The following is a 17,488-nucleotide window of genomic DNA, read 5'->3' on the forward strand; positions in this document are numbered from 1 at the left end:
TGAAAGAGAAAATGCAAATGAGAGCACGACATATGCAAATGAGTACTCAATTTGCATTTCTTTTTCTGGAAAAAGTGTGTGGTGTATCTGTAGCACCAGCTTGCAGTTCTCAGAGAGTGGTCTATGTGGCTGAAGTTCTGAGATGAGGAAAGGTCAAAGAGTGGGTAAGTCAGGGACAGGTTTAAGGCAGCAGCGGGCAATAACCATCCCACAGGTTGAATGCAGTTTGCCAGGGTTAGCCCTTTGGGGGAGGTGGTCACCGCCACTGTATTACCTGCACCTCTGCAGGTATGGATTCTTGCAGCTCCCATTGCCGCGGACAGTGTTCCCTCTAAACTGCATGGCAGCACAGCTTCACAGGTGATTAATCAGCCCCCCCAGGCAGAGGCTCAGGGCTTGAGCACAGAGCTGACTGACTGGGAGGGGCTGATTAATCACCTGTGAAGCTGTGCTGCCACGCAGCTTAGAGGGAACACCAACGGATCACCATTCCTGGCCAATGGGAGTTGCAGGAAGCATCAGCTAGGGATGCTCATGAGAGGTGTGTATGACTCTGTTGAAAGAACTAAAACCAAAACAGGTACACACCTGACCAATCAAAGAGGGCCTTGCATGACAGGTGGCTGTTGCCCTGAAAAATAAAACAAAAAAAACTTGTGATTGCAGGTGTATTGGCCAAAGAAAGGGGATTCTCATGAGAGGCAAGTGCTGAGTGTTACAGCAGATTACATGTCATTCCATTCTGCTCCAGTAGTATTCCCCACATGAAGTTAACCAAATTAAAAATGTAGTAATGCCTATGATTAGAGAGAGGGAAGATGGTCCTAGTGGATGTGGCACTGGCTTGTGGCTTTGGAGACCTACATTTAAATCCTGACTCAGCCAGTCCTCATGTGTGACTACGAGGAAATTAGTTCATCTCTTTCACCTCCCTCTCTGTAAAACAGGGACAATGCTTTCCTTGCTCATGATGGTGTTGTGAGAACAAATTCATTGAGATGTTTGGATGTTACAGGCATGAAGGCTATATAAGTATCTAGACAGCATTTTCAACGGTCCACTCTTCAGCAATGAGGATTCTGCCTCTCTTTATAGAGGAAGAATTCCACCAGTTAAGATCCATGCACAAAACCCAATTGGTTGGTCTTTGCCTAAGCAGAATGAAATTCACCCTGAAACCATTTATATTTAAATTATTTTATTAAATAGAATCTGTCCTTAAATACCATGCTGATAAGTGCTATCAAAGTGCATTGAAGAGATAAAATACATATTTTACTTCTTAATTATTCTCCATCATTATTTAAAGGAATAGGTTTAAATTCTAAATGCTCATTAAATCCAGCATTTGTTTTAAAAGTCTGGATGATAATGACTAGGGAAATATTAATACATTCAGTTTCTATTTAAATACATAGCAGTTTAGTCAAAAGTGGAGAATTATGTAATTGAAAACCAAGTGCAATTTCAAATAAGCAAACTTTCCTATTGCTTTTTATCCAAGTTCCTATAAAACACTCCATAACATTTAACAAACAGATGAATAATGGAAAAGATTTTGCAAAGTTCATATGTATTGGAAGACAGATGCCTAAGTGTAGCATCTGTTAAAAATATATGGCCAAGTGCAAGATTAGGACTTGTTTTTCAGGGATCAAAAATCTCAACTGTTCCACACAGGAGACAAACTGATGAGCAGAGAACCTGTGAGGATGCTAAATAATCTGTGCTTTGAGCAGCTGTTGAGACTTGTTATGTCTGGCAAACTCAATAATAACCATTTTGTTTGAGGAATTTGAAAGTACCGTGGTTTGAACACATGTATTGAGTGTGGTCGCAGCATTGCTTGTTTTCTAAGCTCAGGGCTCAGTCATTCTATAGGAAGATGCCAAGAGAGTGAATCTTTGTAAATAGAGGCCCAAAGTGTCTAAGAAGCACAGGAAACTGTGTGTGAGTGTGAGGGAGAGATCACCTCTCATCACCCTGAAATTCATGGTGATTGAGCTAGGGCTCTGCAGTTCCCACAGGACATGCCCAGTGAAAATTTATTTTCTTTGTATCATCCCTCACCACTGTCAGCAATATTTTGCCTGGAGTCCCCTCCATGACGTAAAGCCCTGCCGAGGGGGGGGGGGGGGGATTTCAGTTAACAAAGGAGAGATTCTCATGAAAGGAGGGGTCATTAGTGATGATCAGCAGGGATGGAAGGAGGGCTAAGTCTTTATCTTTATCACACCTGCTTAACTTTACTACCAAGAACAGTCCTGTTTCAGTATGCCTACTCAGAATAGTCAAGTTAAGCATGCCCACAAGTATTTACAACAGGAGTGGAGAACCTCAAAATCTATTAGACTCAGGCTCCCCAAGGCTGTGGGGGTACGTCTACACTACAGCGCTAGTTCGAACTAACTTAGTTCGAATTAGTTAATTCGAACTAAGCTAGTTCGAACTAACGCGTCTAGAACTAAAAACTAGTTCGAACTAGCGTTTTGCTAGTTCGAACTAGCAAGTCCACATTGAGTGGACTCTGAATAGGGCTTAAGGATGGCCGGAAGCAGTGCCGGCAGGGCATAAAAGGAGGACTTAGAGCATGGAGATGCTGTCTCAGGCTAGCCGAGGGCTGCGCTTAAAGGGTCCCGACCCCCACCCCGGACACACAGTTCTAAGGGGTGCCCCGCTTGCAAAGAAGTTCTGGCTTGGAGTGCCCTGAGTGCCCACACTGGGCACATCACACCACTCGGCCATCAGCCCAGCTGCACTTGCCGCAGGCTGCCATCTGGGGAGAGGGAGTAATTGGGGGGCTGCAGGAGAACTTCCACCCCCAGAAGCCCGCAGAGCCAGCCCAGTCCTCCCCATCGGGGGCTCGTACCCCATTCCTCCCTCACCTCCTTCCACTTACCCTTCCTTAGCCCCCCTTCTTATTGATGTACAAAATAAAGATAACGTTTCTTCCAACATTGACTCTGTCTTTATTGAAAAAAAACTGGGGGAGACTGGGAAAAGCAGGTGGGAGAGGGGAAGAGAAAGGCTGGGAGAGGGGAGGGCAACTAACATGATCAGGGGTTGGGAACAGGTCCCAGATGAAGAGAGGCTACAGAGACTGGGACTGTTCAGCTTAGAAAAGAGGAGACGGAGGGGGGACAGGATAGAGGTCTCTAAAAGCAGGGGTTGGGTGGAGAGGGTGCATTCAGAAAAGTTCTTCCTGAGTTCCCATAAAGAAGGACTAGAGGACACCAAAGGAAAGGACTGGGTAGCAGGCTTGAAACTAGTAAGAGAAAGTTGTTGTTCTTGACAAAGCAAATAGTTAACCTGTGGAACTCCTTGCTGCAGGAGGCTGTGAAGGCTAGAATTAGAACAGAGTTTAAAGGGAAGTGAGATAAAGTGATGGAGGTTGGGTCCATGGAGTCCTATTAGCCAGAGGGTAGGAGTGGTGTCCCTGCCCAAAGTTTGTGGAAGGCTGGAGAGGGATGGCACGAGACAAATGGCTTGGTCATTGTCTTCGGTCCATCCCCTCCAGGGTCCCTAGGGTTGGCCACTGTTGGCAGACAGGCTACTGGGCTAGATGGACCTTTGGTCTGACCCAGTACGGCCATTGTAAGCTCAGGGCTCAGTGTCGGGGGTCTCAGTGGACCCCCTTGATTTTCATGCACACCTGGTCCTGGGTGGCCAGGCTGGCAGCTCTCCTGCCCTAGACGGCCACTTTCCTGTGCCTAGTGCGGAGATCGTGGACGAGGTCCACGATGTCCGCACTAGCCCAGGAAGGTGCCCGCCTCTTGCGGTCCAGGGCAAACTCCCGGGAGCCGCCAGCCTGGTCCCGGGAAGAGGGGGAGGGCTGGGGGGCATCGGGTGGGTGGCTCTGTGCCGTGCCAGGTGCAGGGTCTGCTAGCTGGGTGCTGGCAGGCTTGCACCTGGCACGGGCACCGTAGCCAGCCCGTGCCCCTTTAAGGGGTCCGGGGCCGGGAGGGGGGCATAGAGTTTCCCTGGTGTTGGCCAGAGTGGCCACCAGGGAAACCTGGGGAGGGCTAGCCTCCCACTAGTTCGAACTAAAGGGCTACACAGCCCTTAGTTCGAACTAGCTAGTTCGAACTAGGCGTTAGTCCTCGTAAAATGAGGTTTACCTAGTTCGAACTAAGCGCTCCGCTAGTTCGATTCAAATTCGAACTAGCGGAGCGCTAGTGTAGCGCATAGGAAAGTTAGTTCGAACTAACGTCCGTTAGTTCGAACTAACTTTGTAGTGTAGACATACCCTGGTATGCGAGGGGAATGTGGAGAGTGTCTTTCTGCTTCTCATTTGGGGACCATGTCAGTGAGGGTTTTTTTGTTTTTTTGCTTCTCACTTGTGTGGCCCCTGACTGTTTTTTTTCTGGTGTCAGCAGCCTCCCACCCAAAAAAGGTTCCTCACCCCTGATTTACAAGATTGGAGGCACTAGAGAATTTCACTTCTTTTTTTTACCCTCCTTTCCAGATGCTCAGCTTTGAGAGAAGCTGAGAATTAAGTAGCTAAGTGAACCAAGGTTCCAAACTCCAGCTATCTTTGCAATGAATTTTGATGCCCACTACTTAGTCTGCAGAGGAGAATGAGCAGGAAATGCTCGTGGTGACCCCTCCAGCTTTTATGGTCCCCACTGTGCTCTGTAGGCATGATTTAGGCTGCAGCTTTCAAGAGCTGTAGAAGCTGTGGGAAACTTTCAGCAGAGGAGGGAGGGGGATATTTCTATTCTCCTTCTTGAAAAACAGGGAAACCATCACCAGCTCCCTATTTCCCTGCTGGAAGGGAAACTACAGCTTGTAGACCAAAATATGGAGGCAGGAGGTAACCATAACTTTCATGCTGGCCATAGAGGAAAAGATGGGGGAAGACAAAAGAAGAGGAAGAGAATGTGAACAGGCCTAGGAGACATAAGAGTTGCAGAGAGGAAGGCTTAGATGTTCAGCGTATTTAGATGCTTATCTTGTTTTTCATGGGAGTTATGCACCTAAGTACCTTTTGAAGATCTGGGCTGAAGAGTCTTCTCTTTAGTTCATCATCCATTCTCTCTTTTCATTTGTGCTTCTTTCTCTAGCATCAGGTTCTAAAGACATCCAGAGATCTGCCTTTTTTTTAACTTTGTCCTTTCTATGCCATCCTTATAAGCCCCACATACGTGCACATAACTACCCCCTCATCTCTGGACACAGCTGTGATACTAACCCCAAATCCCTCTGAGCTTCATTGAACATTGACAAACGCATAGCTGGAAACCAGTCTAACCTTCCTGTGTGGTAATGTCATTAAAGAAGGTGTTAGCATTAAAATAATATGTTTAGTGTTCAGACTTCATGGCGTGCCTGTAGGATGCCGCATGTGTTAATCTTACACTATCTGTACCCCATGCTATAAAGAATTCTTTAAGTGTTTGCTCTGTAACTATAAAAATGTTTGTTAAAGGCGGGTCTACACTTAATGCTGCAGGGGCACTGGAGCAGTTAGGCTGCTGTAGCACTTCAGTGAAGATGATGGGAGGGCTTCACCCATTGGCATGAGTACTCCCCCTCCACAAAAGGCAGTTGGTAAGTTGATGGGAGAAGCTCTCCCTTCACACAGTGCTATACTGGGAGCTAGGTTGGTGTACCTGTGCCACTCAGGGGAATGGATTTTTCTAGAGTGACATAGTAATACCACACTAATTTCTTCCTACAGACCTGTCCTAAAGATATGCTTGTACTTACAGTGCTGCAGTGGCACAGCTGGGCCACTGCAGTGTGTCTGGGGTAGACGCTCTATGTTGATGAGAGAGAGCCCTCCATCAGTTTACAAAAACCACCTACTCGAGCAGCAGAAGCTATGCTGGTGGGAGACGCTGATGTAGTGCTGTGCACACAACCGCTTATGTTGGTATAACTTACGTCATTCGGGGGGGGGGGGGAATAGTCTCACCCCTGAGTGACATGTTTTGCTTACATGGGCAGTAGTGTAGACATAGCATTGGGCTGTAAACCACCACAGTCAGGGAAGAAGCCTTACCAGGTATGAAATACTACTTTACTACAAGAGGTGTTATCTCCTCCCAACAAAAGAAGGCTTGCAGACACCAGACAGCCATGATGGAATTCAGTGGACAAAAGACTTTGTTGACTGCTTCTCCTATATTCCCAAAGAAAGTATGTTGGGGAAGGGACTAAAAATCCTTGTTAAAGATAAATTATCACTATGTGGCTTGGAATTTGGAGAGGGCAATATTTCTAAGCATAAGCAAGGGATCCCCAAGCTGCTTGGCCTAGGTTAGCCGTAAGGGGTTAACCTAATATATAGCTTGGTAAGCCAATATATAGCTTGTATATTAAATAAGCAACCTTTTGAAACCTAAGCCTACATTATGTGTGTATGTTTATCTTGTAAATCATTCTAATTTATTTTTCCTGCCTAATAAACCTTTTAGTTTTAGGGGATTGGCTATAAGTATTGTCTTTGGTTTGAGATCTGAGGTAAGTGACTAGTCCTTTGGGACTGGGAGTAATCTGAATATTGCTGTGGGTTTTGTGCGTGTGTGAGGGACCATCTGTCACATACTCTGGTTTTCATGGGACTGTCTGTGACTCCATAGTAAGACTGTTGTAGTGCTTTGGGAGTTCACACTAGTTACTGGGTTGCTAATATGTAACTATAGAACATACAATCAGTTTGGGATTTGTGCTCTGCTTCTTGATAGTCTGCCCTTAGATTTGGGAGCCATTCCATACAGCCTGACAAGTACAGGGGTCCTTGTCTCTTGTTAGCTAGTTAAATGCTGGAGCACCTTCCCCACCGCACCCAGCCAGGGTGGGGCCGTCCCTGCCCACGGCCCCATGGGGCTCCTTGCAGACCTCCCAGTTAATCTGAACTAGTAGGCATCACCCGTTAAGGGGACTGCCCCATAATGAGGTTAACATTTCACATTCCTAGTCAAAACTCCTACCTGGGTAGCTGAAACAAAGTCAGTACAAGTCCAAACCAATCTGCAAACTAATAGCTCTTCCAGTTCCAAAGTGACAGGCTTCAGAGTAGGTCCCTTGTAAGTTCAACTGCAGGAGCTACTCTACTCTGATAGGGTTCTTTCTCCATTGTTTCCTGTCTGGATAAAACCTAGCTCACGGCTTCTCTCACTTAAGAACATTGTCTCCTCTGCATTCACTCCCCCCTCCTCAAATCTAGTCATAAGCCTGTCTCCATCTTCTCTAGCGAGGTGGCAATCCCTCAAAAGGTGAGGAGCATTCAATACATAGTGAGGTGGGAATGGACATATAAAAGCAGTTTGGATGCTTATGATGATCTACAAATCTTTTTGGCATTGTTTTCAGTTTGTCTGCCCTTAGCATCTAAGTCAGGGGTGGGGAACCTCAGGCCCAGGGGGCCAGATGCAGCCCCTTTCTTGCCTGGATCCAGCCCCTAAGGCTCAGCATTGGGGAGCTTATGCTGGCACTCCAGCCTACACACCCACAGAGGTGGAGCACACAAATTCTATCTTGCCCTGTCCCCCCCCCCCAGGCTCTGGTGTGCCAGGGGAATGTAGGAATTATCTTTCTCCATCTCAGTCAGGGGCTTCTCACTTGTGTGCAGCCTCCGACTGATTTTTCTGTGGGTCAGCAGCCCCCAACCCAAAAAAGTCCCTCACCTCTGAATCTAAGTAATACTTCCAGGCTGTGTCCAGACTCAGGGTTTTTTTCGGGAAAAGTAGCCTTTTTCTGAAAAAACTTCCCCTGCGTCCAGACTCAAGCCGCGTTCTTTCGAAATTAAATCAAAAGAACGCGGCTTTTCTTTCGATGGCGGTAAACCTCATTTCACGAGGAAGAACGCCTTCTTTCGAAAGTTCCTCTTTCGAAAGAAGGCGTTCTTCAATGTAAATAGGGCTTCTTCGAAAGAGAGCATCCAGACTCACTGGATGCTTTCTTTCGAAAAAGCAAGCCGCTTTTTCGAAAGTTCAACGTGCAGTCTAGACGCTCTCTTTCGAAAGAGGCTCTTTCGAAAGTATCTTTCGAAAGAGCCTCTTTCGAAAGAGGCTTGCAGTCTAGACATAGCCCCAGAGTGTAGATGGTTAGATTATAAGAATCCTGTTCAAACCTTTACAACATGAAGTATGATATCACACTTCCTTTTCATGATCAAGAAATGAAATTATTTCAATACATTGACATGAGTTTTTCATCTTGAATTTGATCCAGATCTATGTCTTTTTACATAGACTCAAGTCTGAATAGCTGGTCAGTCAGAAAATTATCCTGTTGTATATTAAAAATTAATCATGGTTTACTGCCTCATTTTGAAAGAGCTCAGAAGACAAATAGGAGGTCCCTGTAGAAAATCATCTCTGGGTTAATGTTTTAGTCACATAGCCTATTACTGAAACTTACCCATGATGTAATTTTTGCCATCACAGCTAAAACACAGCTCATATATTTTTCTTCAAATTCCTTTTCAGAAATCCAAAGTAAGTTTTTTTAAAAAAAACATTAAGCTCGTTTCTTTGGGAGGTCCAAAATATTTCTAGTGAATTCTTGCATCTCAGTTTGCCCCCTGTAGGACAATTCTTCCTCGTCCTTGTTTGGATGTTCTCTCTGAGATATTTTAGCATCCAAAATGAATGATTAGAGACATTCTAGCAGGACCAGATGCCAGTCCAGATGATCCCTTCTGATCTTGGAATCTATATCAATGTAAACTCTTTTTTTGTCAAGGGTTGGATGTGTCTAAAGTTTTGTGGTTGGAACAGAAAATGCACATGTAACTTTTGTGAGTGAAAAATATTCTTGAATAGCAATATTGGTAGCATCGTTGACTCTCCCCTCCCATTTTTAACAGACAAGAACAAGGCACATGAACATGTCATGTGCATACTTGCACTTGATTTGAAAAATGTCTCCACATTTATTTCCCTGCATTCCTGCTATTGCAGAACACTTGCACACACCGTTTCTTTGTTTTCCTCAGACACAGATACTGTGCAATGCTTTGGAAATCTTGTCATTTAAGTTTGCTTCTGCCATCATCTTTTTGCAGGTGCCTCGCTCTCTGAATGAACACAGTTGGAGGCAAGGCTTTCTGCCAGTAGCTAATGGAGATGCTGCTTCTTTAGATGACAATTTGCACAGCAGGAGGTCTAGTGGCAGCATGGTGAAAAAAAACAACCTTAAAATGCAGCCCATTGGCAAACCTGTTATCATATATATATTAGTACATGTATTGATGTTTAGAGGAGGCCTGAGCTCTGAACTGGGAGAGCTACATCATATGGAAGACTGATGTGTTAATGAGAAAACAAGAGCTTTAGAAACAAACCTGAGTGGTGATGCTGTATAGGACACTCCAAAATGATAGATAAATATTTTGTGTGAAAGCTAAAGACAGAGCATCATGAAAGACATTGGTTAAGTATTGACTTATTTCTTCAAGGCACTGAGTGTCACAAACTTATTTTCCCAGAGCAAAGGGGTTCTACGCAGTGATTAAGGTTCAATAAAAGAATTGCAAGGTATGTGGTAAGATTATGCAGTAGGCAATTCCCAAGCCTACAGGACAGAAATACTGTTGAGTGCAGTGATAACTGTTGCCAGCCACGCTATATATTAACCCAGATGGATGGCCATGTATACAATGCAACACTTAGGAAAATCTGGTGGGACTTAAGCTGTTATGCTTCAAACTGCAGAAGAGGGAATAAAGGGATCAATAATAACTAACCATGCTCAGAGTAACTCTGAAATTATTTTCAGAGACAGAAATGGAAGATATAGCATTCAGAAAATTCAGGAGACATACTGCACACGGGGCACCCTTTTATTCAAGTCCTATTGCTCCTAGAAGGTATATCTATCCTTACAATGGAGTGTATACACATTACCTGTGCTAGGAAGTATGTATATATAGCAGTGCAGGCTGTGAGGTATGGCTTAGGCAAGTAGAGTCAGACACACCTGAAGCCCCATGCAGGGCCACTTGCAGAGTGAGGGTTGCCCCGGAGCCCAGTGATTTAAAAGAGCCAGGGTCTCTTGGCTGCTATCATGGTGGCAGTGGCAGCAGCAACAGTGGTCAGAGCCTGAGTCCTTGCCATAAGAGCCTGTAATGGGGTCCACCTTTCGTTCAAGCACCCCTTGTGGCTGAGGGGAATCTTACAGTCTCTACTCACCTGTCTGCGAGCAAAGCAGCATGCAGTAAGTGGCCAGAAATCAGGCCTCTTCTTTTACCCCCGATGCAGTTTTCAGGGAGGTGGGGAGTGGAGGGGAGAATCTAGGCCCACCCATTCCTCTGGGTCTTAGCCCAGGGACCCTACAAACCTGCTGAGTTTCAAGTAATTAGTTGCTGTCACTTCCCTGGGCCATTTTCCCAGAATGCTGTTCCATCCAGCCCTTCTCTAGGGCCTTGTGGTTGAGTTCCCCTTGACCGGGGTACTGCAGGGTTGTCTTTGGCTTCTTGGCTAGTCTTTAGCCACAGGACCTGGCTCCAACCAGGTACGATGCCCAGCTCCCACTCAGAACTGTCCAGAATGCTGGTGTTCCCTAGTCAGACCTGAGATCTACCTGGGTCAAGATCCAAGAAGGAACTGTCAGGCCCTGGTTTAGTAGCTCCTTTTATATCAGCCTGCTGCACCCTGATTGGCTGCAGTGGAGGCTGCCACTCTGTTCTGCTCAGAGGACCTCTCTACTGCTTCTGTTGCTGGCCAGGGTGCTGAAAGGCCTCCAGCAGGGATGTCGGGCTTTGTTGATCCCATCACAGAGTCCCACATGGTTGGACTTTGTTAAATATAAGCCTTAGAAAAGTGCAGGAAGTGTTCTTAATTCTACAATGGCTGGAAGGTGCTTCACGTGGATTAAAGGCAAGTGTTTACAGTGGGGACATGAACAATGCTCTGAGATGTCTTTGCAGAATAAGTGTTGTAAAATACACTTTTATTGCTATTCCAGTTTCTGAATGATGACATGCTTTGGGCTTTGAAAGCTTTGTGCTTTTCTTGGCTGGTGAAGTCCAGTTGACAAGTGCCAGGGTCTGTTGCTAGTGAGTAAGGCCAAAGCCCCCTTACAGAGGGCAAGCTGCTGTGTCTCTTAAGACAGTGCTCACGCAACCTTGGTTCAAGGAAATGTCTCAACACTGACGTTCTGGCCAACTAGAATGGTTCTTTAGACATTCTTCCATTAAGAATGGTTAAGATTCGTTAGCAGCTTGTGGCAAGGCAGCTCTGAGTATGTACAACAGCAGTTCTCAAACTGTGGGTTGGATCCCCTTTGAATGGGGTTGCCAAGGTTGACTTAGACTTGCTGGGACCCAGAGTTGAAATCTGAGTCCCACTGCTCAGGGATGCAGCCAAAGCTCAAGGGCTTCAGCCTTGGGCAGTGGGGCTCAGGTTGCAGGACCCTGCCTGGGGCTGAAGGCCTTGAGCTTCAGCTTTGGTCCCCCTTCTCAGAATGGTGAGGCTCAGGCTTTGGGCCCCGCAGCTAGAGGAAAGAGGAAGGATCAATTTTGGTGCCCCATTCTGGGATCCTGAACAAGAGTGCCATTTTGGGAAGGTAGGGGGGGCAGCAGCCATGCTCTCTGGATGTGGCTTGCCTTTCATTCCATTCCCTGGGCACTATGGGAGAGGGGAAAGTACTTGCATTCGATGCATGCCTCTCACACCTGGCTGGTAAGCTCCTTTCACCAGCCAGGTGTGAGAGGCATGCACGGGATGCAAGCACTTTCCCTTCACTCCCTTAGGGTCCGGGGAACAGGATGAAAAGCAAGCCACATTCTGGAGTGCACGATTGCTGCTCCCCACACACCCTTCCAAAAAGGCACTCTTGGTCCTGAAGTAATTTTTGTTGTACCACAACCTCCTTACAATGACGTTTGAGAACTCCTGGTCTAAATGCTTCAGATCTCTGAAAGGTCAATGGAAAGAAGTGTCGTTCTCCCCCCTTGCCCCCAACACTATCCTTTTTTTCCTACCAGTTCTATTTATTGTACTAATCTAAAGAGAGAATTGACATATAAGAAATCATGTTATATGTACTAGCACATATTGACAGGATGCAAAAATCATACTCCTTTTGAGACTTACTTTAGACAAGGTAAAGCAATGTAAGAGTGATTTATAAAGACAAAACCCTCCTTCCGGACATACAATGAAAATCCAATTATTTCCTGTATGTTACTGGATCTACAACCAATAGCAAGTCCTGAGCTTGTCCTAAACTATTACAACTACTGAAGAAGCTGCATAGAAGGTGGAAAAATGTGAAATGACAATGTACAATTAAATTTTATTAGTTCGTTCTTTCTGATAAGACATGACAAATCATCCAGTGAAAAAGAAACCTTGTTGCTTTTTGTTATATTCTAACACACAGGGAATGTTACTTCCTTGGAGGAAAAAAGCAATTGAAATAGTCTACAACAGCAAGTATCATTATTGAGGGTTCAGAAATAAATTATACTCTGCACTGGGAGCAGAGTTTTCTTTCCTTAAACTTATGGCAGAAGGCCAAGCATTAGACCAGGTTATGGAAAGTTCAAGGCAGAAATGTTGCAGTGAAGCAGAGGGATAGAACTTTTCGAGATAATACTGTTTCTTTATTTTAATAAAGTTCATGGGTAAAGAAAATGACTCCGTCTGTGGGGCTTTACCATTGTCACATGACTTAATTATGCCCTGAATTTCTGGGATGGATCTCTAATGAGAACAGACCTTTTAGAACATTGCCAATCCCGCGTATAAATCATGTGTCAAAAATCTGATTTTAAATATGAGATTTTAAAAAATAGCATGGTTCAGGTGGAGTGTGTCCTCCTTTTGGAGCCCTTAGTGTTCACATTTTCAAGCTTTTTTTTTATAATCAATTAGATTAGAAGTGTATTTTAAAATAAAATAAAAGAGTCTCACATAAATCACATGACTTTGGGAGCTGGGGCTTTAAGAAAAAGACCATTAGACATCATGAGAATTAGCAATGTTGCATTAGTGCTGGTTGTCATTGTCCAAGAAATTCCTTAGGTAAGTATTTGGAACCCTTAGGAATCTAAAAACAATATAACAATTGGTTTAGTTTGGCAGGGGACTGGAAGGAGGTAAAGAATACAACCCTTTTCCTTATTGCATATTCCAGCTATTACATCTCTTTTCCTAAGGAAAGGCAGCACCAAATAAGTCTATGTTTTAATTTTAAAGGAACAGATTTGGTTGGCAGAGCTCCAGTACAGAGGCTTCCACAATGTTAGCTGAAGGGCAGCTTAAGATCTTTTGGGAGATCTCCAGAAACCCAGTATTTTTCTGTTTTAAGAAAACTCCATTTATCAAATAAAATTCTCTTTCCAACTGCTCTGCCAATAAATGAGTTTGAGACAAAAAGTACTTCAGCCCAAACTCATCCTGCTATCACAAATGAAGAACGTGCTGTGTGAAGCTTAGAAGTCTTCCCTCTCCATTTTCACCGGAATAAATTGCCTCCTCTCTTGTTGAAGCAGTTTTGTGCCTGGAGTATAAATACACACATATATAATAAAATGAACGTTTCTACTGAAAACATTTGAAATGACACGTAAGACACTGCATTCTTTTCCCCCAGTTTCTCAAGTTCTAGTGGAAACACTTAGAATAGACACTTTAAAATCAAAAGTATGATACTTAACAGGAGGCAAATAACCTAGGGTATGTCTACACTAGAAAGTTAGTTCGAACTAACGGACGTTAGTTCGAACTAACTTTCCTATGCGCTACACTAGCGCTTCGCTAGTTCGAATTTGAATCGAACTAGTGGAGCGCTTAGTTCGAACTAGGTAAACCTCATTTTACGAGGACTAACGCCTAGTTCGAACTAGCTAGTTCGAACTAAGGGCTGTGTAGCCCTTTAGTTCGAACTAGTGGGAGGCTAGCCCTCCCCAGGTTTCCCTGGTGGCCACTCTGGCCAACACCAGGGAAACTCTATGCCCCCCTCCCGGCCCCGGACCCCTTAAAGGGGCACGGGCTGGCTACGGTGCCCGTGCCAGGTGCAAGCCTGCCAGCACCCAGCTAGCAGACCCTGCACCTGGCACGGCACAGAGCCACCCACCCGATGCCCCCCAGCCCACCCCCTCTTGCCGGGACCAGGCTGGCGGCTCCCGGGAGCTTGCCCTGGACCGCAAGAGGCGGGCACCTTCCTGGGCTAGTGCGGACATCGTGGACCTCGTCAACGATCTCCGCACTAGGCACAGGAAAGTGGCCGGCTAGGGCAGGAGAGCTGCCAGCCTGGCCACCCAGGACCAGGTGTGCATGAAAATCAAGGGGGTCCACTGAGACCCCCGACACTGAGCCCTGAGCTTACAATGGCCGTCCTGGGTCAGACCAAAGGTCCATCTAGCCCAGTAGCCTGTCTGCCGACAGCGGCCAACCCTAGGGACCCTGGAGGGGATGGACCGAAGACAATGACCAAGCCATTTGTCTCGTGCCATCCCTCTCCAGCCTTCCACAAACTTTGGGCAGGGACACCACTCCTACCCTCTGGCTAATAGGACTCCATGGACCCAACCTCCATCACTTGATCTCACTTCCCTTTCAACTCTGTTCTAGTTCTAGCCTTCACAGCCTCCTGCAGCAAGGAGTTCCACAGGTTAACTATTTGCTTTGTCAAGAACAACAACTTTCTCTTACTAGTTTCAAGCCTGCTACCCAGTCCTTTCCTTTGGTGTCCTCTAGTCCTTCTTTATGGGAACTCAGGAAGAACTTTTCTGAATGCACCCTCTCCACCCAACCCCTGCTTTTAGAGACCTCTATCCTGTCCCCCCTCCGTCTCCTCTTTTCTAAGCTGAACAGTCCCAGTCTCTGTAGCCTCTCTTCATCTGGGACCTGTTCCCAACCCCTGATCATGTTAGTTGCCCTCCCCTCTCCCAGCCTTTCTCTTCCCCTCTCCCACCTCCTTTTCCCAGTCTCCCCCAGTTTTGTTCAATAAAGACAGAGTCAATGTTGGAAGAAACGTTATCTTTATTTTGTACATCAATAAGAAGGGGGGCTAGGGAAGGGCAAGTGGAAGGAGGTGAGGGAGGAATGGGGTACGAGCCCCCGATGGGGAGGACTGGGCTGGCTCTGCGGGCTTCTGGGGGTGGAAGCTCTCCTGCAGCCCCCCAATTACTCCCTCTCCCCAGATGGCAGCCTGCGGCAAGTGCAGCCGGGCTGATGGCCGAGTGGTGTGATGTGCCCAGTGTGGGCACTCAGGGCACTCCAAGCCAGAACTTCTTTGCAAGCGGGGCACCCCTTAGAACTGTGTGTCCGGGGTGGGGGTCGGGACCCTTTAAGCGCAGCCCTCGGCTAGCCTGAGACAGTATCTCCATGCTCTAAGTCCTCCTTTTATGCCCTGCCGGCACTGCTTCCGGCCATCATTAAGCCCTGTTCAGAGTCCACTCAATGTGGACTTACTAGTTCGAACTAGCAAAACGCTAGTTCGAACTAGTTTTTAGTTCTAGATGCGTTAGTTCGAACTAGCTTAGTTCGAATTAACTAATTCGAACTAAGTTAGTTCGAACTAGCGCTGTAGTGTAGACGTACCCCTAGATAGAGCTACAATAAGATGGGTGAATAATTGGTTGGGAAAATGTTCCCACAGACTAGTTATTACTAGTTCATAGTCAAGCTGTGAGGGCATATAGAGTAGGGTCCTTCAGTCTTACATGTCTGGTTCGCTACATCAATGATTTAGATAACAGTATAAAGCATATGCTTGTAAAGTTGGTGGGCGATACCAAGCTGGAAGGGTTGTAAGTGCTTTGGAAGATAGGATTATAATTCAAAATGTTCATGGGCTTCAGGTATAAGAGGCAGAGGAAGGCACTGCCTTCCCAAACACGCTGCCCCCAAAATGCCCCCTGTTTCAGTGCAGCTCTCAGGCTGCCCTCTGGCTTCAGCTGTGCTGCGGCTGGGGACACTGGAGGAATGAATACTGCCTTCGGGGAAAGGAGCCTGTAGATGCCTGCCTTCCCCATGCTCCCAGACTGGAGAGGCTGGGACCATGTGCCACCCACCCTCCCTGTTCTCTGGGGTGGGGGAGGCCTATGCAGGAGGCAGTGGTGGGAAATGTGCGCAGTCGGGGGGGGGGGGGGCTGGATGACTGCTCCTGTAGTGGTGTGGGCTTAGTTCCTGCAGGGAGTGTGACTTGTCTCCCCAGCCATATATTCACCCACCTCCAATGAAAATTGGTGGACAATCTGGAGAAATAGTTTGAGGTAAATAGGGTGAAATTCAATAAGAACAAAATGTGAAGTCCTCCACTGGGACAGGAACAATCGGTTGCACATCTACAAAGTGGGAAATGATTGCTTTGGAAGGAGTACTGCAGAAAGTGATCTGGGCAAACATAATTCTGGGCCATATTAGTCAGAGCATTGTAAGCAAGACATGAGTAGTAATTCGTCCTCTCTACGCCACACTTAGGCCTCAGCTGACGTACTATGTCCATTTCTGCATACCACATTTCAGGAAAGATGTGGACAAATTGGAAAACGTTCAGATGAAAAAAACACAAATTATTAAGGTATAGAAAACATAACCTGTGAGGAAAGATTGAAAAAATTGGTCTTGTTTAATCAATTTTCTCTCTGTTTTTTTTTCCATCCAGGGGCAGAATAAATTTTGTTATGTTTACCAAGGCATGTGCAGATGTGCACCATCAATAGAAACACATGCTGCCAGCCGTGGAAGGGTGTGGGTGCTCTGTTAATCAGCTGGGTGACACCTGATCCTCTCCCGGGTGACTGCCCAAGGGTTCAGTTTACAGAAGCACTGAACATGATAACAATTTTCAGGTACATAAAAGGCTCTTAAAGGAGGAGGATGAAAAGCTGTTCTCCTTACCTTCAAAAGCTGGGACTTGAGATGAGATGTAATGGGTTTAAATTGCAGCAAGGGAGGCTTAGGTTGGACATTGGGAAAAACTTCCTAACAAGATAGTTAAGCACTGGAAGAAATTGCCTAGGGAATCTCTGTTGTCAGAGGATTTTAAGAACATGTTAATTAGACCACCCCTGACGGGTGTTTGTCTATTACATGGTCCTGCTTTGAACGCAGAATTCTCGATGACCTAATGAAGTCCCTTCCAGTTCTATAGTGCTATGAAGTGGTCAAAATATTAAAGGTGGCCTACAAAAGAAAAACCTGGGGCTTGTGACTTTTTCTTATTCATCTGTAGTGGACAAAGAGGGCATGGATGGAATAATTTGTAAGGCTTTTGCCTGGCTTTTTTTTTACATTAAAAGTTCAGGTCTAAATAGTGACTTGCAAAGAAGTAAAACTGTTATATATCACAAGCGTATGAAAGTTGAGCAATTGAGTGGGGAAGAAATTTTAAGTCAGACTTTTTCTAAGTGACAGATTTCCAAAAATGTGTAGCACCTGTGACTGGAGATGATTTTTGGTGGAAGAATTTAGCCCCCATTAAGAAACCTATATGAAACTACCAGTCTTTCAAAAGTGGTAAGTTCTCATCTGCTCCCATTGTTCCTAATGATCACATATTCAGGAGTCTAAATGGGCATCAAAGT

The sequence above is a fragment of the Pelodiscus sinensis genome, chromosome 2 (assembly GCF_049634645.1).
Source record: "Pelodiscus sinensis isolate JC-2024 chromosome 2, ASM4963464v1, whole genome shotgun sequence".
In the NCBI taxonomy this organism is placed as follows: Eukaryota; Metazoa; Chordata; order Testudines; family Trionychidae; genus Pelodiscus; species Pelodiscus sinensis.